At 47.7% G+C, this 23,538-nt stretch overlaps 1 protein-coding gene and 1 non-coding gene across 5 annotated transcripts in view; both read left to right on the forward strand.

Annotated features, from left to right (window-relative positions):
- LOC135917533 (uncharacterized) overlaps window positions 1–23,538 on the forward strand; it is a 385,479-nt gene that overhangs the window by 147,424 nt on the left and 214,517 nt on the right. The window lies entirely within an intron of this gene.
- LOC135917543 (U2 spliceosomal RNA) lies at window positions 21,327–21,515 on the forward strand. The gene has a single exon (XR_010569317.1). It is a non-coding gene; the product is annotated as a U2 spliceosomal RNA (small nuclear RNA).

Genomic DNA, 23,538 nt, shown 5'->3' on the forward strand with positions numbered 1-23,538 from the left:
TTTGAGAACCATGAAGTTGCCCTCCAGTCATGGGATGACTTCCGACGTGAGCTACTGGTCACGTATCCGAGTCCAGACCGCAGGGAAAGAGCTGAAGCCGCTTTCCAAGCAAGAAGCGAACGAAACAACGAAAGCGTGACAATGTACTTCGAAGATATGTCCCGCTTATTTCGCCAGGCTGCCCTCAGCATGAGCGAAGACAAGAAGCTTCGACATCTGATGTGGGGCGTGAAGCAGGAGCTTTTTGCCGGTTTAGTTCGAAGCCCTCCACGCACCGTCGCCGAATTCTGCTCCGCGGCGACAACTATGGAAAAGACTCTAACAGTGAGCGAGGCTCTACAACCGCGATACGCGATATGAACGTCGCATTTGTGCGTGATTAAACATCAATGTTCGGGAACAGCGTCGAGGTCTTAAGAGAACTCGCAAGTTCTGTGGTTCGAGAAGAGCTCCAGAGGCAACAACTGAAAAATGGCCCCACAGAAGTCGCTTCATTGGCTGAAGTGGTTCGCGAATTGGTGAGACAAGCAGACCGCCGAACAGCACGCGCAAGCACAGCCACAAGCGTCGTCACCGGTACGGTCCATGGTATCGTACGCCGAGGTACTCAGAGGATCTCCTGCAGGTACTTTAGTCACGGCAACTACCAATGTACCTGAACCTCGGTTCATGCCGCCTCCGCCTGAGACGAGATTCCGGAAGGCTGACATATGGCGCACTCCTGATAGGACCCCACCGTGCTACCACTGCGGCGAAGCTGGTCATCTTTAAAGAATGTGCGAATACCGCAGGGTGGGACTTCGGGGGTTTCCTGTAAACGATCCTTGCCCAAGAAACGGTGAACGCCCTTCTGAAATCCAGGAGTATTCGTCAATGCGCCAAAGCCCTCACACTTACAACAACAGCCTTAGTCAAGAGTGCCACTCACGCATCGATCACCGAGTTCGCGTCCATCCTCAAGCTTTCCAAAGCGACACTCCTAAAGCCCACATCGGGAAAACTAATACCGGCGACCTCTAGAGGTAAGGCCGTTGTCGACGCAAAAACAGAGCCTCCAGTCCGGGTTCCGATATATAACGACGGACGCGAGAGCAGTTGCGGAAAGTGTGACGTTGCTTCCAATTTATGTGTGTTTATAGACGACTGCGAAATTGCTGCTTTAGTAGACACATGCGCAGACCATTCAATTATGGTTAAAGAACTTGCCAGAAGACTGGAGAAAGTGCTGACTTCTTGGAGAGGACCGCAAATTCGAACCTCCGGAGGACACCTTATCGACCCGGCGGGCAGGTGCACTTCTAGAATTCGAATACGCGGTTTCACATACGTCGCTAGTTTCATTGTCCTATCAGAAGGCTCAAGAGATTTAATTACTGGAACGGACGTTTTGCAGGCGAACGGTGCAGTAATCAACTTGCAGGAATCTTGTGTGTCGTTCTCAACGAAGCACGCCATCACGACGTTCGAATGTGAAGAACAATTTGATGCGTTTAGATTATAGATGACGACGTCACGATAACCCCAGGATCCAGCATAGCTATCGCCGTAAGAAGCACCGTATTCAGCGACTATGAAGTAATAGCAGACAGTAACACTGGGCTCTTACTCGAAAAAGGGATCCGTATGGCAAGGGGTCTTGTTCGGCTGCGTGATGGGCGTTCGAATGTCTTTCTGACTAATTTTGTAAATGAAGTCCATCATGTTGCGAAGGGAACTGCCATTGCCCGCCTTAACGATTACGTACAGGTTACGAATTTGAGCCCTTCCGATGCTGCACTACTCAATTCTGACAATGTAGACACCATACTCGCACCCATCAACATCGAAGCAGCGCTATCACCGAACAAGAAGCAGCAAATAGAGAACCCTGTACGAGAATTGGTCTCGTGTTTCTCAAGAACATCAAAAGTCCAGAGAACATCCATCGCCAAACACTGTATCATGGTCGACGAAGCTGCGAGGCCTATTTGCCAGCATCCCTACTGAGTGTCACTGAAGGAGAGAGGAGTCCTCCGCAACCATGTCAAAGAAATGCTTAGAGATGATGTAATTCAACCGTCGACCAGCCCGTGGGCTTCGCCTGTGGTGCTGGTAAAGAAAAGGGATCAGACCTTGTGCTTCTGCGTTGATTATTGAAAGTTGAATGTCGTCAAAAAGCGGGGTATCTATCCACTCTCGAGGATCGATGACGCCCTTGAGAGACTACGAGATGTGAAATTCTTTTCTTCTCTCGACCTCAAAAGCGGATACTGGCAAATAGAAATGTACGAAAGAGATCGTGAGAAGACAGCATTCGTCACACCAGACGGGCTATACGAATTCAAGGTACTTCCTCTCGGCCTCTGTTACGTCCCTGCACCCTTTGAGCGAATAATGGGCACTGTGATCTCCGGGTCGAAGTGGCAGCCCTGTCTTGTTTATCTTGATGATGTCGTGATTTTTTCTACCACCTTTGATCAGCATGTGGAACGACAACGGACTGTGCTCAGAGCTATTGGTTCAGCAGGGCTGACGATAAAGCCACAAAAATGTCACTTCGGCTTCCATAAGCTCCTTTTCCTCGGCCATGTGATTAGTTCTGAAAGCATCTGTCCTGACCCTTAGAAGACCGCAGCAGTAGAAAAGTTTCCTAGACGAAGCGATAAAAAGGCCGTTAGGCGATTCTTAGGAATTTGGGCCTATTACAGACGTTTCGTCAAACATTTTCGAAGATTGCAGAGCAGTTAACGCGATTGGCAAATGAAGATGTGCCTTTCATCTGGTTAAGTGAACAAGGAGATGCATTCAATGAGCTACGACGGCGACTTAAATATCACCCGGTTCTTGCGCACTTTGATGACGAAGCGGAAACAGACATCCACACGGATGCGAGCAATTTAGGACGTGGTGGGGTCCTCGTTCAGTGGCAAAACGGAGAGGAAACAGTGATTGCATACGCTAGCCGCACTCTTTCGAGGTCTGAAACTAGCTATTCAGCAATGGAAAAAGAATGCCTCGCAGTAATATGGGCCATAGGAAAATTCCGACCATACTTATACGGTGGACCGCTCTGAGCAATCAGCGACCATCACTCGTTGTGCTGGCTTGCAAACCTGCAGGATTCTTCTGGGCGACTTGCTAGATGGAGTCTGAGGCTGCAGGAATACGACTTAACGGTCGTGTACAAATCTGGTCGCAAGCACAGTGACGCTGATTGCTTGTCATGTGCACCGGTCGAATCTGCTCCTGTGGAACATGGACACGACTTTCCATTTCTTGGTTCTTGGAGCCGCGACCACATCTGAAATGGCCAAACACCAACAGACTGACGCTGAGTCGCTCCTACTCATCAGGCACCTGGAAGGACACTCCGCCCATGTTCCGGGAGTCTTCAGCCGGGGATTGTCTTGGTATGTGATGAGAAATCATCTCCTCTACAAAATAAATTTTTAGCACAACTCAGGGAAATTCCTATTCGTCGTTCCTTCATCCTTGCGACCCGAAATCTTGGAAGCTTGTCACGATGACCCATCAGCAGGACACCTCGGAGTGAGTAGAACGTTCGCCCGAATTTGTGCCAAAGCTATTGAGTTTGGTGCAGCATTATGTAAGAATGTGTCAGGCTTGCCCAAGGCGCAAAATGCATCTACTAAAACTCGCAGGCTTCATTCAACCAATAGAACCCCCAGAAGCCCCGTTCGAACAAGTAGAAATGGGTTTGCTCGGTCCATTTCCGACATCGTCATCAGGGAAACGATTGATTGTAGTAGCCACGGATTACCTAACCCGATATGCCGAGGCATCCTCTCTCATCAGTGCAACGGCTGTTGAAGGTGCTGAATTTTTTGTCACCAACATAGTACTATGACACGGTGTCCCTGCAGTTATTATCACGGACCAAGGAACTGCGTTCACAGCCGATTTGACGCAGTCCATCATGAAACTGACTCGTACCAGCCAGAGGAAAACAACTGCCTATCACCCTCAAACAAATGGGCTAACCGAGCGATTGAACAGGACGCTGACCGATATGTTGTCAATTCACGTAGACTTAGAGCACCGTACATGGGACAAGATACTACCCTATGCAACATTCGTTTACAATACCGCATTGCAAGAGACCACTCAAGTAACGCAATTCCAGCTTGTTTTTGGCCGAACATTTACCACACCCTTATATGCAATGCTGCCTGTCAGCGACAGTGCAGAACAGAACCCTGACATCAGCAACTTTACGCAGAGGGCCGAAAAAGCACGTCAGCTGGCGTGACACCACATTCAACAAAGGCAGCGCATCGACGCGGATTGATGCAACTTGAGGCGAAGAGAAGTCGAGTATGCACCAGGTGACTGAGTATGGGTGTGGACTCCCGTGCGGACGCGCAGCCTGTCCGAAAAGCTTTTGCGCCGTTATTTCGGCCCTTACCGAGTACTTCGCCGCACCAATCCCTTAAACTACGAAGTTACGCCGGAAGGACAAGTGAGCTCATCACGATGCCGACGTCGCACAGAAACTGTGCATGTGGTCAGAATGAAGCAATAGTATGACAGGCAGGCCTGTGGCTGGTGTGAGTCAGTTTCATAATGGATTGCGTCAAATCGGCTGTGAACGCAGTTCCTCGGTCCGTGAATATTCTACCAAACCCATCATTACCCTATACCGCTTTAGTATGGACAACAGCTTGTTAACAATTTCGTCGCTTTACGCATCAGGACGATGCGTTCTTGAAGGGGGGGATAATGATACAAGGCAGAAACCATCCTTAAAGATCGCACGCAGGTTCGTGCACCCTCCAAGAGGACAACGGCGCATTGGTGAAAAAGACGAAAACATAATGGCACGTGAATTCGCCGCAAGCACTCACATCGTAGGTGACCATTGTCGGGGAATACTAGACGTAGAAGAAGAGGTGAAGCGACGCTCCAGAGAAAAAGAGAAGTCATTCCTGATGTACTGTTTGGAACGCAACAGTCTTCTTTTTATTTACACCGCGGGCACAAGTTAACCCACAATAAATAATTTTGTCTGGACTCCTTGAACTGATCGTAACAGTACATATATATATATATATATATATATATATATATATATATATATATATATATATATATATATATATATATATATATATATATATATATATATATATATATATATATATATATATATATATGTGTGTGTGTGTGTGTGTGCGTGTGTGTGTGACAAACTTATACAAAACAATGACACACAATGTTTTAATACAGAGGTACAATATGCCTTATATGACTTTCGATAAAGAAGGTTATTAAAGCTTTCGGAGCTGATCTCTCTAACGATGTGTTATCTCATGGCCAGTGGAACCTTTTTGTGCTGAAAGGACGTTTATAAAGGGTCATCACTGTTGCCATCAAAGCACAATTTTGCGATTCAAACTTAGGGCAGGTTATTAGGACATGTTCGACGTTCTTCCACGAATGTTCGCACGTGCATCAAGGCATAGCTGATCGTCGGGCAATGTCTTTTAGCTATTGTCCGCTTCAAACACACCTCGCATGTATTACGTACTCAGTACACCAGCTTTGGACTTCTTTAGTGAACATTTTCTCGAGACTACCAAATTTTCGATTTATCATTGGAAAAGTCGGTTCCCCCCTTTATATGAGCAGCTCTATTTTTCTGTCGTACTTGGCGGTACTTGGCGTGTTTCTCTTCTCCATTGTCCATTACTATATGGCGCGGTCTTGAAGCCTATTTGGCGAGCGCCACGTATTCGTTTCCGGTAAGGTTAGCGTTCCTCGTTTTTGTTTTTTCGGTCTTCGTTATGGATCGCTCTGTCCGCTTCCTCCCTCAGTCCTTTATTATCCTGATAAACAATAGCCAGATCTCGGCGAATAAAGGAAGGTGTGAAGGCGACATAGGAGCGCGGACGGCGGCTGTCGACGACACCTGCTCGATGACACATTTATCCAGCCCTTTAGACGCACGTGACAGTCCTCCGAACTCCGCAGGCGCAGAGAGCGCCGCCGGATGGGCTCCGTCTGTGTGGGACACCGTGCCGCGCGGATCGCGATGACAATGCGCGCCGAAACCGGAGGCGCGGTGCCGGCGGCGCGACGTGCTACCGAGGGTGGCGGCGCATTCATTCGGGGCATCTCTTTTGCAGGGGCACGTGATATACACGGTGTTGTGAGTTGCGCATGTCAGAAGGGGTAGCTGGCCCATGGTGCCGTCTGACTCATCCACGCTAAGGACGTTGTTGACGAAAAGAACGTGCTCTCATCGAGAACGAAGCGTGCCGGGGTTATTTACAATATCTACACGAAGAACGGAGAACGTTACATCTCATAAGTCTAGCATGACTGAAGTGAAGCACCCCGATTAGCCGAAAACGTCTGCTTAAACCCCCGCTGTCCTCCCTAGATCACTAGGCCAGGGAAACTGCTGTTTAACCTTCGTCCAATCGGAGCGTCCAAAGTCGTCGAAGGACCCGCGTTGAATCAAGGGTTGACACACTCCCCCGCCCCTTTGTTCACTGAACACACAGAAAGGAGGGCACTTTCGTAGACAGGGATTGTCATGCTTGACTGAAGCTGGCGCGTCTTGGTTCCTTGGATGACCCTGCAGTTAGATGGAGCGGCTGTCAAACGACCGTGGCCGTTACCGGGGTCCGTGAGGGAGCTCCATAGAAACTCCCTTTTCCAGGAGATTCTTGCTCCCATTGGTCCGTGAAGGCGACGGTGAACCAACAAACTATACTCGGTCCGCCAAACGTGTCTCGTCTTGTTGTCGCCGCAGGTCTGTCCGAGGAGACGCATTGTTCGCTTCACGGAGCGATTTGTCGCAGTGGGCTAGGAGAGGTTAGAAGGTCACTACCCCCGCTGGCCGATCGTAAGTGTTTCAGCGAACACTTTCAGAAAGTCTTAAAGGTTGCCTGTGGCAGATTGCACAATTCTAGTTCATGAGGTGGTATACTCGAAGCGATGGACATTACTTGAGCAAACAATTGAAATGCGTAATCCACTAATTCACTAATAACCTATTTATCTCATGACGCATGTTGAAATTAACAAATTGTAGCCGTGGAGATAGCGAGGCAGATTCACTTGGCACGAATTCTCAGGGCGACAGCAGTTTCGAGATATGAATTTCCGTACTTTGCGGAGGAATGCATTAGTGTTCCGGTTACATCGGTGCTTGAATGCATAAAACAACATTTTGTTAAGAAAGTAACTCGAACGCCAATGCACTTGAAGAAGAAGAAGCATTTTTATTTGTTCACTCACGAAAATAAAAGCACAGTAACAAGATACAGAGAAGTTCCGCTTAGTTCGGGAATTAATATCTTGAAACTGGTGTCATCCCGAAAATTCGTTCCATGTGGACCCGCCTTGCGAACTTCACGGCTACAATCTGTAAATTAAATGTAATCCTAAAGTTCACGTACTGACAAAGGATGTGCCACATCCGCCGCCATAACCAAGAGTGGCTCTGGCTAACACTCCCAGGTTGAGATCCGGTACACGCACACAAATACCCAAGAACGTGGACATTGAAAGAGCCGTCGCCCTATCTCAATGGTAGATCACCTCAAGATTAGTGAGAAGGTTGTGAGTTCGGCTCCCATTTGTGGCAAGCTTTTTTTCTTTTTGTCAATTTTCCCTTTACCTTATCACTTCTGTATTTAAATTAAAGCAACAAACGATTTCCAGTATGCTCTACTTGGCAATATAATTTAATTTAATTTAATGTGTGTGCGGAAGTTGGCATAATGGGTGATGTCTGCTACTCTATTTCTCCTAGGCAAATAGTACTTATGGAAAATTGGTTGGCTCAAACCAACAGATAAGTAAAAAAAAATGGAGACAGATAGGCCGGCGAAGAGGATAGGCCGGCTAGAACTTGGCTTCATTACCTGTTGGCTTCAAGTTGTTATGTGCAACAAAAATTAGACCCACAAACCTATAGACACAGTAATGTGTTTCTTACACGTATGTATATGTGAAGCGCCATATCTAATGCGCTCGAATCTGGACGATGAGTCTTAGTATATCGCTTTTTCGTACATATTAGCTGTCTACGCTTCCCATTCTAACTGGTGCCCCATAGGTGTATTTGTGGCTTATATGTTGACAGTGGTCGCATGAACATTAATATTCTTTTTTTCCTCATTTCGACCTTTGATGATTACGCGCGCACGCAATACCGCTTCTCTCTGGCCAAGCCTAGATTCTCAGACATCTCAGAACCCGAGAAAGCCGATCGTCAACCGCCGGTACAACCGTCCCTGGCCTCATCCGGTCGGCGTGGAATAACTGCGTCCCATCGCTCCGCCAAGGGTGCGTCGAACCTTCGCTCGCAGTAGGTTTCCTCCGCGCCAGAGGGACCTAAATCCGTTACACAGGCAGCCGAAGCGCCTTATCCCGCGTTGGACCTCCCAGACGGATGGATGCAGCCTTGAGCCTTTCGTAAAACCTTTCATCGATTTCTCCCTGTTGCAGGGGCGTCCGGCCCTTGCTCTACATGCCTACCGACGGCTCGCGAAGGGCAGCGTCGGATAATTGAGCGGGCTGACCTGGCAAGCAGTGAATTCGAAGAGATTTGGTTCCGCTGAGCTTAGAGCCAACGCACTGGAGGCTGGTCGCTCGCGCCGTTTGTCTGTGCGCGCTGCCTGCGACTGTGCAGGTCGAGCCACAACGCATGGCGTATTGGACAGAGCCTGCGGATTGAGGAAGACCCGAGTCGCCACCTTTCTTGCTCAGGGTTTAGTCTACACCTTACCAGGTGTCTGGCGGAATGTTCGGCTTCCAGGGTTGCTGGCGTCGCAACGGCAGGCAATGTATTCCTGCTGGTAGTCACATTACTAATCTGCAGTTTGCGTTGCCCTCTCCAAACTATCTTTCGTACATGCGTAGTGTTACTATTGGACCAGCATTAGGGCCGTTAACCTCGGCGTCAGGAGTAGCTTTGTTGTAGAAAACAGTATCTGAACCCTGGTAAAAGCGGCGGGGAAAAACGTTTGTCATTGGCAGTGCACCTGCCGGAGCATCAGCGTAACCCAAAGATCTCGCTGAATTATAGCGCATGGTGTCTTGCATGATTAAAAGAAATTAAATTCTGGGGTTTTACGTGCCAAAACCCCTTTCTGATTATGAGGCACGCCGTAGTGGAACTTTAGACCACCTGGGGTTCTTTAATGTACACCTAAATCTAAGTACACGGGTGTTTTCGCATTTCGCCTCCATCGAAATGTGGCCGCCGTGGCCGGTATTCGATCCCACTACCTCGTGCTCAGCAGCCCAACACCATATATCCACTAAGCAACCACGGCGAGTGTCTTGCATGATTGACGGTATTATTGAATGGGCCGCACTCGGTGGAGGACGCTCCGAATTTGAAGGTATAGCCATATTCAAAAACGCGGGACAATTATTTATTCTGGAGTCAGTTTTCTTATTGTACAGACTAGAAAAATGCAGCTTTCCCTATATGTTGAGATGTCGCTAATATATGCGCTCAGCAGCACTGTCCACGTGAACTGTGCGACAGCCTTCGTGCCATTTATTCGTACATGAAGTGCGCAATACTAGGAGCAAAATTCACAGAGCTTTTTGTTCATAAAAGCTGTTTGCATTGGCCGGCCGCTTTCGCTAGTAATATTGTTACGTAGGAAGACGCGAGAGGTACGGGGATCGATACCCCGCACTTCCACCAGATATGTTACGTAGGAGGACGCAGACGAAAAGCTATATACAAGTATATTTACAAGCAAATACGCCGCACTTGGCCAAGAGGCAACAGCCCGCGCTAGCCTCTAATCGTCGTCGTCGTCTTCACACTGCTCGCCTCTTCGTCATCGCAAATACTGTTCCGTAGCACTATCTCCAACGGCACGATTGGCTGGCACCCGATTTTGGGAGCAGTTCTAGCGTAATAAGGTTTTTATGAATACGGGCCCAGCTGTTTGGCAAACGCGTTATAATCGAGCTTTGTGCTGTGATGCCCCTTTTTAATTTTGTACCGTGGCTTACGACGCCCAGCAAATGCCATGGGTATCTAATCAGGTCGTTGAACTTTACGTTTCGTTTCTGACTGTGAGGGTATAGATTTTCAATTCCACTTACGATGGAGCACTGAACGAAAGAGCAACGTCTTTGAATCTAAGATGACTTTCGTTCATCATCATTCCATCGATGAGAACTGCTTACTTTTTTACTACGAAAGCACTTAAGAGCTCCAAGCTGCGTTCGATGCATCCGTCCATTCTTTTCGCTACGCCAACTACTATCGTCGCTACCACGGCAGCCTCACTCTCGCCGTATAATGCGATGGAAAACAAAACTTTAGGTCAAGGTGTTGAGGTGTCGATTTCGACGTAATCTCAACTCAACTACTTCTTCCTAAGTTTCACCATGAACAGCCATGCTCCGGTTGGCGATCATTTTGTTAGAAAATTTCGACACAAGCTCACTATGTGCCAGTACCGCGTAGCTGCAGCTATGTCTCGGTACCACTGTGCACCTACACTAGCAGCAATCAGCAAAATTTTCACTCCTGAGAAGCACTAACTTCGGGGTACTGGTAGGAAGAACCCCCCCCCCCCTTTTTTTTTTTTGGTCGCACTATGTCAGAAAAAGAAGAAAGAAAGAAAATGTGATGGCAGTGCACGAGGACTCTCAGGCAATCATGCCGAATGCAGGCGATACCCGGTCACGCTCGATGGTGCGGCCCCGTCTGCTGCCTGCTCAACTGGGGAACCTGAACGGCGCTTTGGCAATCGGTCGATTGCGAGCCGAGAGCAAGCCTTCAGGAAGGTGCAGAAAATGGGGGCCACGAAGGAGTTCCCTCATTTTCAAAAGTGCCACTTCTCCGGCACATGCAAATGCACCGCCAACACTTGTGAATGGCATTCGATACAAGAGCTTGCACAATTTGATGGCGCTGTAAACACGAAACGACGAAAACTGGCAGGTATATATGCGCAAGGAGTTAAAGGGCAGGTACATAACTGAAAACCGCAGACTCGTCGTAAGCAGCCCTATAAAGCAAATCAGAATCAGAATAAGGATCAGAATTTATTGTTAGAAGTAGGGCCACGTTACAAGTATTTAGTATGCAGAAGGAGGTCCCATAGTCGAAGACCGTATCGGGATCTCTTGTACAAGAACAGTTACGATAGTTGAGATCTCAAAGCAACAGCAGCATATAATAAGGTAGTACACTAGCAACAAGAAATTAACGTTAACAGAGCAAAATACAGAATTGATTGCAAATAGTAACAAGGTTTAGCATATCTCATGGTAACAAGAAGAATTGCATGGGAGAAAATACCAGTAGTTTATTTACAAGAACAAAAACAAACAAAAAAAGAAAAAAAAGCGAAAAAAAAACTTACTCAAGATCGCTTGCAGTACACTTTCTCATTAGTCTGTTAACAATAAATGCATTTTAGTTCCATTTTAAATTGGTTTTAAGATCTTATGTTTTTCATTATGAGAGGAAGAGTGTTCCATACTGATATGGAAGTGAATTCCATGGTTTGTTTACCGTTAGTTAGTGCTGCTTCTTGGTAAAAGAAAATTGTTATTCAACGCGAATCTGGTGGTACGATGAATCATCATGTTAGATGGTGAAAATGTGATTGATGGTAGCTCATTATGCACAAATCTGTAGAAATAAAATACCTAGGTTGTATTTAGTGAGCCAAGAAATGCTAAGGATGTTATTCTCGTGTAGTAGGGAAGTGTCATTACAAACGCGTGAACTACAAGTAATTATTCTGAAGGCTCGGTTCTGAACTATCTGTAGAGACGCAATATGAGTATTATAGGTGTTTCCCCAACATATTGTTACGTAGGAAGACGCAGACGAAAAGCTATGTACAAATATATTTACAAGGAAAATACGCTGCGCTTGGCCAAGAGGCAACAGCCCGCGCTAGCTTCTAATCGTCGTCGTCGTCTTCACACTGCTGGCCTTTCGTGATCGCACATATTGTGCCGCAGCACTACCCCCGGCTGCAAAAGCGCCGTCCCGGAGCGACTAAAGATCGGACTCGGAAGCAGTGTAGTAGGCCTTGAGCCTACTTACGTGTACAACATCACTAGATGCCACAGGAGAGGACGAGGTTGAGCCCACAGGAGCAATTTCGTAAGTCACAGGCGTCACCTGGCGCAGCACGCGGTAGGGCCCTGTGTATCGCGAAAGAAGCTTCTCTGAAAGCCCGACGTGACGAGAGGGCGACCACAGGAGCACGAGCGCACCAGGTGAAAACTGTACGTCACGATGGCGGGCGTTGTACTGACACTGCTGAGTGGTCTGTGAGGCCGTAAGTCGAGCACGGGCAAGCTGGCGTGCATGGTCGGCGAGGCCGATGGCGTCGCGCGCATACTCGCTTGTTGAGACCGCAGCAGGAGGAAGTGCCGTGTCTAGGGGCAAGGTAGGTTCGCGACCGTACAGTAGATAAAAGGGAGAAAATCCGGCGGTGTCGTGCCGGGAAGAATTGTACGCAAATGTTACGTAAGGAAGGGCAATGTCCCAGTCGTGGTGGTCCTTGGAAACGTACTTGGCCAGCAGATCGGTAAGAGTACGGTTTAACCACTCTGTCAGGCCATTGGTTTGAGGATGGTATGAAGTAGTCAGTTTGTGTTGAATGGAGCAGGAACGCACAATGTCAGCGATAACTTTCGAGAGGAAGTTTCGACCACGGTCAGTAAGCAGCTGTCGCGGGGCGCCATGAAGCAAGATAATGTCACGCAAGAGAAAGTCCGCGACGTCAGTGGCGCAGCTGGTAGGGAGAGCCCGAGTGATAGCGTATCGGGTGGCGTAATCAGTCGCGACGGCTACCCATTTGTTCCCAGAGGATGACGTGGGAAAGAGACCGAGCAGGTCTAATCCAACACGAAAGAACGGTTCCACAGGGACGGTGATCGGCTGGAGATGACCGGCAGGTAGCACCTGAGGTGTCTTCCGACGCTGGCAGGGATCACAGGCAGCAACATAGCGTCGAACGGAGCGAGCGAGACCAGGCCAATAGAAGCGGCGGCGGACGCGGTCGTACGTGCGGGTTACCCCAAGATGTCCTGCAGTGGGTGCGTCATGCATCTCAAAGAGCACAGTCTGTCGTAGATGTTTTGGCACGACAAGAAGATCAGGGCCATCAGGGAGGAAGCTCCTTCGGTACAGAATGCCGCCCTGGAGGACATATCGGCGAACGGATGCGTCGGTAGAGCGCAGACGCTCGATGAGTACTCGCAGCGATAGGTCTCGGTACTGCTCATCGGCGATGTTAGCGAAGGCAGACAAAGAGAAAATGCCGTCGGCGGTACTACTGTCGGCGTCGTCAGGCTCGTCTACCGGGTAGCGAGACAGGCAGTCAGCGTCCTTGTGTAGTCGGCCAGATTTGTAGGTGACAGAGAACGAATATTCTTGGAGGCGTAAGGCCCAGCGACCAAGTCTTCCTGAAGGGTCTTTCAATGAGCATAACCAACAAAGCGCGTGATGGTCTGTGACAACGGAAAAGGATCGGCCATATAAGTATGGGCGGAATTTCGCAACCGCCAAAACTAGGGCCAGACACTCACGCTCAGTGATGGAATAGTTGCGCCATACCATAATTAATGTGAGAGTGAACAAAAGCGTGGTAAAAGGAGAGCAATCTGGAGGAGGACGAAGGGGAAAAAACTTTATTATTGTCCTGTACAAGGTGTTGCCACCTGCCTGGCTAGTTCCATGTTGGGACCGGGAGGTCAAGCCTCCTAGCCCTATCACGGGCGTACTGGACCTGGCTGTCCAGGATATGATCTTGAGGACTATATGGACTTGAGGGATATGATCTGGAGATCTGATCATTCCTAAAAACCGATTCCGGGAAATGCCAGGGCCGAGCGACCCACACTACGAGAGCAGATGTTCAAGCGTGCATATCTCCTTTTTGCATGCTTTGCATATAATATTCATGTCTGCAATGTCATACCATTCCTTTATTTGTGCAGGTGAATAATAAGACTCTGTTTGTAATTGCCTAAGTGTAACTGCTTGTGCTCTGTTTAGCCTATAGTGAGGGGGTTGGAACTCCCTCCTTCACATATGTAGTAATGTTTTGTAATTTCATTGTATGTAATGAGCGTATCTCTCTGTAAGTTCTCCAATCCAGCAGAACCAAACCATATGTAAAAGCGGCGCGGTCTGTAAGGTCGCGGGTGACGCTGTTGGCCGATTCATTTGGATTGATAGGAATACCATCAAGTGAACCAAGGTGCGCCGGGAACCAATAAATGTAACGTGTAACATTTGTTTGCCTTTTGTTAATTATTTTCGCAGCCTGGGGGGCAATTTTTCCCCTGTTGAAAGCTCTAATTGCTGTTTTCGAGTCGCTGTAAATTTCTGTGAATATATCGTCTGTTAGTACCAATGCAATGACAACTTGTTCAGCGACTTCAGGTTTGCTAATGTAGACCGTGGCGCAGTTGGTGCAATTGCCCCGATTATCCACTACTGCCGCCGCGAACTTAGTTCGATCCTTGTAGGCAGCCGAATCAACAAAGCAGGCTCCTCTGCCCCCTTTATCCATTTTCTTGATTAACGCCCTGGCTCGTGCAACTCTCCTATTCATGTTATGTCTTGGGTGCATATTCCTGGGTAGCGGTGCGACAATTATGTTCTCTGCGAATTCTTGATTAACTTTAGTGTACTGTGCTGGATCCGTAATGGGGTTGATCATGATCTTGTCCAGGATTGATCTTCCCGTGCTGGTTGTAGATAGTCTCGCTATTTGGGATGTTTCTTGAGCATCAGCGATCTCCATGGTCGTGTTGTGTATTCCTAACTTGAGCAATTTTGCAGTGCTGGTTCGAATTGGGAGCCCCAATGCGCTTTTAACAACCTTCTTGATCGCTGCGTCAAGCTTCTTGAATTGAACCTGCGTCCAGTTGTACATGGCAGTGGCGTATGAAATATGACAGCACGAAAGAGTTGATTAACCTGATGAGGTTATCTTCTTCCATGCCCTTGTGTCTTCTTGCCAAGCGTCTGATCAATCTGCACGCGTTATCCGTTTTAAGGGTGATTTTCTTGACCTCCGTATGGTTTCCACCGTTTGGTTCAATGAAAAAGCCTAGTACCCTGATCACGTTGACTCTGGGTATATCGACACCATTTTCTGTATGTAGGTGTATATTGCTTTCCGATAGAGGTTTCCAGCCCTTAGGCCTGCCCCCTTTTTCACGTCTATAAAGTAGCAACTCCGATTTATGTGGGGAGCACCTGAGTCCAGTGGGTCTCAGATATTGTTCCACCGTCTTGATCGCTTCAGTCCGTGCGTCCTGTATCTGCCCTTCACTGCCACCAGCACACCATACAGTGAGATCATCAGCATAAATGGTATGGTGAATGCCCTTAATGTTGCCCAGCTTTCTGGAGAGACCAATCATGCGCAGGTTGAAAAGGACAGGAGAGATCAACGATCCTAGGGGGGTTCCTCGATCTCCGAGCTGAACCATTTTCGAGTTTGTGTCTCCGATCTTTATCTTCGCCGTGCGTGCTTCCAGAAAGGATTTGATGTAATTAAACATCCTCAACCCGAGTCCAATGTCTTCCATCGTTTTAAGGATGTACTCATGCTTGATGCTGTCGAACGCTTCTTCCAAGTCTAATACCAGTGTGGCCTTAGTATTTCTAGAATATCCGTCGAGTATGTGGTGTTTAATTTGCTTCATGGCATCCTGCGTGGAAAGTGCGTACCTAAAACCCAGCATGTTGTGAGTGTATATATTATTGTCCTCTAAGTGGTCATTTAGCCTGTTAAGGATTGCGTGCTCAGCGACCTTCCCCACGTATGATGTAAGTGATATTGGTCTTAAGTTGTCCAAGCTTGGAGGTTTACTCGGTTTCGGTATTAGTATAACTTGTGAAGTTTTCCATTCTTCTGGGACTTCGCCTGAGATCCATGCTTCATTGATGAAGTCTGTCAGCGATTCAATTGACGGCTCATCGAGATTGCTAAGTGATCTGTTTGTTACTCCATCAGGACCGGGGGCTGACTTTTGATTTAGTTCACTTAACACCCTCCGGATTTCGAATGTGGTGAAGGGTTGGTCGAGTTCAGGATGAGCGGCTCCCCTGTATTCTGATGGAAGTGGCTGGTCCTGCTCATTTCTTACTGGTAGGTATTTGTCAATTAGTTGTTTGGTAGCTGTTTCGATGGGCTGATCGTTAAGGGCTATGTGTATAGCTCGCGCAAGGCTGTGTCTCTGGTTGGATTTAGTGCCTTTTTCATCCAGCAGATGCTTGATCAATTTCAACGCCTTGCCGTTCCTTATTTGCCCATCGATTGACTCACAAAACTCGTCCCACTGTTGCTGGCAGAGGGTGTTACAGTGTTGTTCGATTTGTTTATTAAGTTCTGCGATTCTTTTTCTCAGCCTACGATTTAGCCTTTGGGCCCGCAACCTTCGGGTTATGGCTTCCTTGGCTCCTATTAAGTGGGCAAGTTTCGAGTCCATTGCCTCTACATTAGTGTCTGTAACAATTCTTTTGGACGCTGTTTTAATGTCCCTTCTGATGCCTTCACACCAGTCTCTGAGATTGAGTTTGGTGGTTTCTTACATGTGAAGTAAGGGCGTGCTTTAATTAAGATGCGCGGCATATACCGTAAGCTATTTTCTTTTTTTATGTGAGCAATATGCTTGCGATATTTCAGATTACGATCAAGTAGAATGCCACGGAAAGATGAACATGAACTTGGATATTGGCAATGGGGCCCAAAACTGATAGGTGGAATGGAAGCTATGTTTCGCTGATGTGAAGAGAATACAACAAATTTGGTCTTAGTTGTATTAATATAGTATAACATGTTAACATTACACCAACTTAGAATATTTTCTAAGTCAGCATTTAGCTTATTAACGAGAGATGCGGTATCTTTATGAAAGGTGAATATAGTGGTATCATCAGCGTACAGAACGAATTTTGTGGAAGAAAGACAATTAGGTCAATCATTAATATAAACCAAAAACAGAAGTGGCCCTAGGATGGACCCCTGGGCCGGTATTTTGTAGCGATGCCTTATGCGATTCTATGCTTTTCGCGCTTGGCCACTGGTCAGAGCGACGGCTTGCCCACATTATCAACGCGATCAGGCAGCCGTGTGTGGTGGATGATAAGAATAGCATAGAATAAGGCATAAGGCATCGCTACAAAATAGCGGCCCTGGGGCACATCGATGTTAGTAGTTCGCTGTCGGGAATGAGCACTGGAAAAAGAAAGAACTTGAACTCTATTATATAAGTAGCTTTTTAGTAGCGAAAGGGCAGCAGCGCAAATGCCAATTGCTTCGAGCTTAGAGAATAAGATATGATTTATCCTATCAAATGCTTAGGTTAGATCGATAAAAACTGAGGCGGCGAGAAATTCCTAGTCGATTAATTTTTTTAGTTGGTCAGCAAGATGAATAAGTGCCAGCTCTGTGGAATACCCATGGCGAAAACCGAACTGGCATGAAGAAATGATATTAAATTTAAAAATGTATCTCGAGCCGTATTTCAATTAGTTTCTCAATAACTGTCCCAAAGAACGGTAGAATACAAATAGGTCTGCAGTTGTGTAATAATGAGCTATCGCCTTTTTAAAACAAGTGGGATGACTTTACCACGCTTAAGTTCGGCAGGAAATAAACCAGTCTTGAATAATAAATTAACAATAAATGAAAGTATGTCTGAAATTAGGTGCGCAATTAAAATGCGGTGAGGTATTATTTCGTTTTATTTTCATTCCTTTCTTAACGGCCATTTCAGCGATGGGGGAGCAGTTAGGTGCCTTCACTGTACGGAGAAAGACCGGAATAAAAAAAAACTGAAAGAGCGTGGTGTGCGCACCACTACAGACCATACCACCTCTTTTTTTTATTTAGTTCAAACAGATGGAGAAGAAAGATCGCCGGTGCACGATAGCGCAATCATGCTTGTTCATGCGGATCACCTGAAAAGGAGGACTACACCTCGCATGGCACATATCTCAAGGTCCAGGTAGCTAATTAAGAAGTCCGGCTGTGCATCAGGACTGAAGAATGTAATGCTATTATAGTCGGATTCCTTTAATGGATTAGCAAACCAAGTATTCGAATTTATGGATGTACGTACGCGAACTAAACAATATGAACAAGCTGGTGATTTATGTGCATAAGCTATGCAGAAAAATAAACCGTACTTTTTTTTTGTTTAGAAACCGTAGTATTTGAGGCGACCGTCGGCTGTCGGCGACGCGACATATCAAGTTCGCACTCGAAGGTCCATTTGCGGAGGCAAACAGAGTGTTAACGTTATCTAGTAGCGGAAAGTTCATTCGCTCATTAACGGTCATGTCAGCAGCACTGAAGAGGCGCTTGCGTGACATCGGATTATCTCTCCGCTGGCTCTAATTGCAGCGTGCGCATGGGCGGCTCAGTGCGGGGCATAGGCGCCCAATGGTCGCCCGATTTTGCTCGTGTCCTCCGCCGACTAGTCGCGATAAGAAAGAAAGAAATTAGTCGTGAATAAGACACTGCTCGATTAATATGGAGGTTAATCGATCAATCGCCCAGCCCTATACCAGGACTTCAGCAATATACCCATGTCTGCATAGCAGAACATTTAGCATTCCTGCGGGATATAGGCCTTCTATGAGCCCTTTTAAATAACTTTTGTTTTAAGGTATTTCGCGTACGTGTTAAGGCGTGTGCGTATCCTTCGTTTTTTGTTTTTATTCCACTCTCTTTCATCCCTAACTATATCACCTGGAGTATAGCGGGCCCAGGCCTGTCGCTGAGGTAACCTTTCCGGATATCACAACTTTTTTTTTCTCTCTCTCTCCCTGTAGGCGCGCCGGCAGAAGTCGCGGGGCGCGGTATAGTGCTGAACTTAGCATCGCACGTTGACGGCTGGACGTAGTTTTATTTATTCACTCGTGTATTTTACTAATTAAAACAACGCACCATTATATCGCATTATTGGCGGCATCTCCAGGACACCAAAGCGGCAACGGGGACATCAAAGCTAGAACCCGGACTGGTCCGTGGGTTGGGGCTCGCCAAGGCTTGGGCGTGCCAGGGGAGTATAAGATCGGCTGTGCGCTATCGCGGGCAGCCAGTTTTTTTATGCGAACACCCCCTGGCACGCTTCGGCCTCCGCGGCCCCAACCCACGCGCCACCCTGCTTCCAGCTTTGATCCCCCCGCTACACCGCTTGGGTGTCCTGGAGATCCTGCACCGCCTGCTTTAATACAACCTCAGGTGCTTTCCTGAGGCCTCCATTTACCGGTTACATGTGCCCTCGTGGAGCAGTGCTTGTAAAAAAATGCAATCTATCGTCGCGACTAAAAAAGCGACCCACCGCTTATACAACACCAGTCGGAACCTTGCCCCTTCAGACACAGCGATCACCAAATGGGGCATCCGTAACCACTGCCTCACCGCACGGGCAGCCAGCGGCGGAGCTTAAACAAACGGGCCGCACTCCTCCACGCCGGTATGCCTAGGGGACAAGTAACCTCCTCCGTTGTGCCTAGGCAAACTCACATATTCAAGGAGCAAGGGCCTCCAGATTTTCGCTCTCACACCGGCTCTTACTCGAGCCTGCGCAGAAACGTCGAGCACCGTGAGAAACGCCACCACCCCGCTGTACCTACTAGCAATTGCACTACCGTCGGTATCTGCCCACGTATGGGGAGTGCTTAAAGCCTGCTTCACCTGCACGAGGCTTGCCCTGGTATTGCACTATCTCTGGGCCGACCCACGGCGGAGGTGAAGCACTTTGATTTTCGTTTGCGAGCTGACTGTCGTCAGCTTTCACTGTCATTCCGTCTTTACAGAGTGGAATGGTTGTCAATTGTTTTCTTCCTTTCGGATGGCGGTAGTTATAGGCATCTCCTGGGATGTGAAGGCCAGTTTTCTCATCGATTCGGTGCCCGCGCGATTAACTCGAGATGAGTTCAGGTGTAACCGTCTATTCAACAATCACGCGCATCGCTGTTGCTTTGTTAGTTCAATCTTCTTTGTTTAGGCTGATCCAGGGACCAGGAAAAAATTCGGTTCGTAGTCAGCTGGTCTGTGTGCTCGTGGAACGAGTTGCGGCAGGAGAAAACGCCAGTTGCGTTTAACTTTTCTTTTTGCTTCATTATTTCCTCGAATGACGGCTCGCCGCGACGCTCGCAGATCCTCGGAAGCATATACCCGCGATATGGGTTAGATAAGGTGGAAAATAAAATAATGGGAAACAGCGCCCATCAGCAGACCCTGCTATAACCGTTAAACCCATAAGCAATATGACTCTCACCCATTACTTCGTCTGGCTTTTCCCTAATTGTACAGCACTTTTCGTGTAAAATTGGCAACTGGAAACAAGAGTCGCAAAGAGTTCAGAAATTAAGCGATCTACTAAGGGAGAGAGCAGAGGCAACAGCCAAACAGGAAGGAAACATGAACATTAACAAATTGAACTGTTGTTTGTGAAAATATTTATTGGTCAACATTTTTTATTTACAAAGGAAGGGGAGAAAACGGCGCCCGAAGTGAAGAAGGATTCCGTTTCTTTTGAATGATTCTTCTACTGTTATCAGTCTAACCACCTGACGTAGCCACTTCTCTGCTATGCTTATGTGGGTGTTTTTCTAACCTTCCTCGGTGGGCGTGGCACGTCTAGAACCGCAGCGTCCTGCGCTCTACACGGTTGTGTTGGACTGGTGACCACGCATCGTTACGCAACTTCCCAAATAGCAGCACGACTCAGTTTTAGCACTTAACTCGGTAGAGGAGTAAACGAGGGATTCAAAAGAACCTGTGATTGTTTCGCAAGTATATATTTCTCTATAATTCTTCCAAAGCTAATTAAAAAAAAACGCTACTAGAAATCTTTATTTTACACTTTCGCTTGTTTACTCGTTCTTGGCAGTGTTCTTCCTTCGCTTCTCAGTCCATCGCGAGTCCATTTGATGTGGTTCCTTGTTTGCCAAGTAAAGGAGAGGTGTATCTCACAGGCGTACCTGTGGCATACACCTCATTTCAATTCTCTTTTGTGGGTTTACGCGTCTTTATAGCGAATGGTGGGTATTATTCACATTTTTGCTAGCAAAGGTACCTCCTTCACCTTGATTTGTATAGAAAAGTCCCCTTGGGTACGTGCCTGCATACGACAGAAGTGGCACAGAATTTTGAACATAGGCGTGGATTCATTTACCGTGATTTTTACATATATTCGCGAGGACGACGGGATCGCCTGCCTGAGGAGCCGGAGGAAACTAGACACGCGTGACGTTTCGACGGGACCGCCACCAGGGGAGAGCGGAAGGAAAGGCGATACGCAAGCGGTGGGAACGCCGACAAAGAGTGGGCGGTGCGAACGCAGACATGGCCGAGCCGGGTCAAAGTGTAGTATCTGTTCTTATCAGATTAATATCTGATACAGTTCGTTTTTGGACCCAAGATATTAAACCTATTTTTGCAAGTTGGCGGAGTGCTTAAAGCCTGCTTCACCTCTGCCATGGGTCGGCCCGGCATTTCACTATCTTCGGCATCGGCCCACGGATTTTTGGTCTACGGACATCGATCGGCTGGAAACTAGCCATATACAGCTTCGCTGTAAAATGTCAGAGGCAAACTCATAGTGCATCTAAGGAAGTGACCTGGGATAAACTACCATTTCAAAACTTGCACACATTATTACGCGACTAAATTACTCGCGGCAGCGTGAGCCGCCTAAAAGATTGTGCCGTGATCACTTCATTTCACGTTCGTTCTGCCGCTGCTGCTTCAAGATGAAGCGTTTTAGCATAGTGCAGTGCGTGATCTGCGAGTCCCACCTCGCGATAACAAAGTATTCACCGAGCAATATATATCACCCTAATCAGCCTGTGGCCCTAGCCACAAATTCCACTCCCTCTTCACGGCGGTGCCACGTGGCACCGAGCATCGCATGGACATGTCTGTGGTTGCTAAGAGGTTGCTAAGCGCCCCGACCGCCGTCATCCATACATGCACTCTGCTGTCGCTACATTAGCTGCTCATCCGCTGTGCTTCCCCGCTCTAACTGTTCCTTGAGCTTGAAAGGGGGAAACAGGGGGGATGGGGGAGCGTGCGTTACCCGATACCGTTGCGCGGCTACCGTATATGGCCCTATGTGGTTAAACTACGGAAGTAGTTTAACCACATAGGGCCTCATAGGGCCAAAACTACGGAAGTTGGTCATAAAGAGCTTTCGCTGTAAGAGGCAGCAAAATGTTGACCGCCGAATAGAATGATTTGTCGGTGCTTTAGGAATGTGTGTGAGGACTGGTGGCGTTGGCAGGGAGGGGGACGCCCCGCCGCTGGGTAAGTGCCTGGTCGTATGCTAAACAGCTTCGCTGGTCATCCACCTTCACACAGTGGAAAAGCAAGCTTGTTTTGTTGTGTTTTCCGACGAACAAAACCTGCAAAGTCAGAAGCGCTGTTTTTAGTAGTATAAATACGATTCTGCAACCTTGCTGCTGAAAAAGAAACGTAATAGGACTAAGCCTAAGAAAAAATTAAGAAATGTAGCATTCAAGTTCAAATTAAACAATTGATAGCAGGTTTATTGGAAACATGCGAAGAGCAGAGTGACGACAAGAAGGTTCATGTTTATAGAGAGCTTAAACTTGGAGGTAAATGAGTGATCTAAATCCCAGACGCTGATAGAACTGCGCGCCCTTCGTGTGCTGACTTAACTGCACGAAATGACACTTGTAGAACTTGAGATCTCGCTGTGAGGAAGGGAAAACAGAGAAGGAAGGAAGAGAGTGTCTGGGCCGACAAATGAATCGGGCAACCGCGTGCTCGCAGTAAAGCGGTTCCTCTCCGTGTCATGTTTCGTGGCAGCACTGAACGTTTTCGCAGCCTATAACGCCCGAACAATAGGGGAAGGAACAGTGGGTCTCGCGTTCGTTTGCCTTGAACGAAGGCGCCCGAGGGGCTGGGGAGGATGCGACCAAGCCTGACGAACAAACTTTGTTGCCTCAAAGCGGGGCTCGACGTAGCGCGCGAATGCTCGAATTCATTCAAAGGGCGCCCGGGCTTCGGGTGCCTTAATGCGTAGGCGCTCTAAATTAACATGGTCTGACAGGAAGTCCGATCGCCACCGGTGGACACTTGAGGTCTCGCGGATATTTCATACTCCCGAGTGGCTCACAAGTTTGATCTGCCAGCTCCCACCGTTCCGGGAGTGATAAACCGAGAGAAACGTCTCTCTCTCTCTCTTTCTCTCTCTCTCTCTCTCTCTCTATGTGTATATATATATATATATATATATATATATATATATATATATATATATATATATATATAGACGTGACGCGGCGCAGTTCAGAGACAGCACGACTTCGGCGGCGCTTGGCGTACATCTGTGCGCACTTCGCTCGAGAGAGTTGTGCCAGACGAAGCCTGCCAGCTCGTAATCCCCACGCCGCCTATGGCTGAAATCCCAGACTGGTACGCTATGCAAGTTCTTCGTGTGCAGGGCTGCGAGACGGAAGCGAAATCGGGGAGAAGGAACTTGTTCTGCACGAGATGTTCTGTTGCTCTGCGACACAGCAGGAGT

The sequence above is a fragment of the Dermacentor albipictus genome, chromosome 1 (genome assembly GCF_038994185.2).
Source record: "Dermacentor albipictus isolate Rhodes 1998 colony chromosome 1, USDA_Dalb.pri_finalv2, whole genome shotgun sequence".
NCBI classification, from domain to species: domain Eukaryota; kingdom Metazoa; phylum Arthropoda; class Arachnida; order Ixodida; family Ixodidae; genus Dermacentor; species Dermacentor albipictus.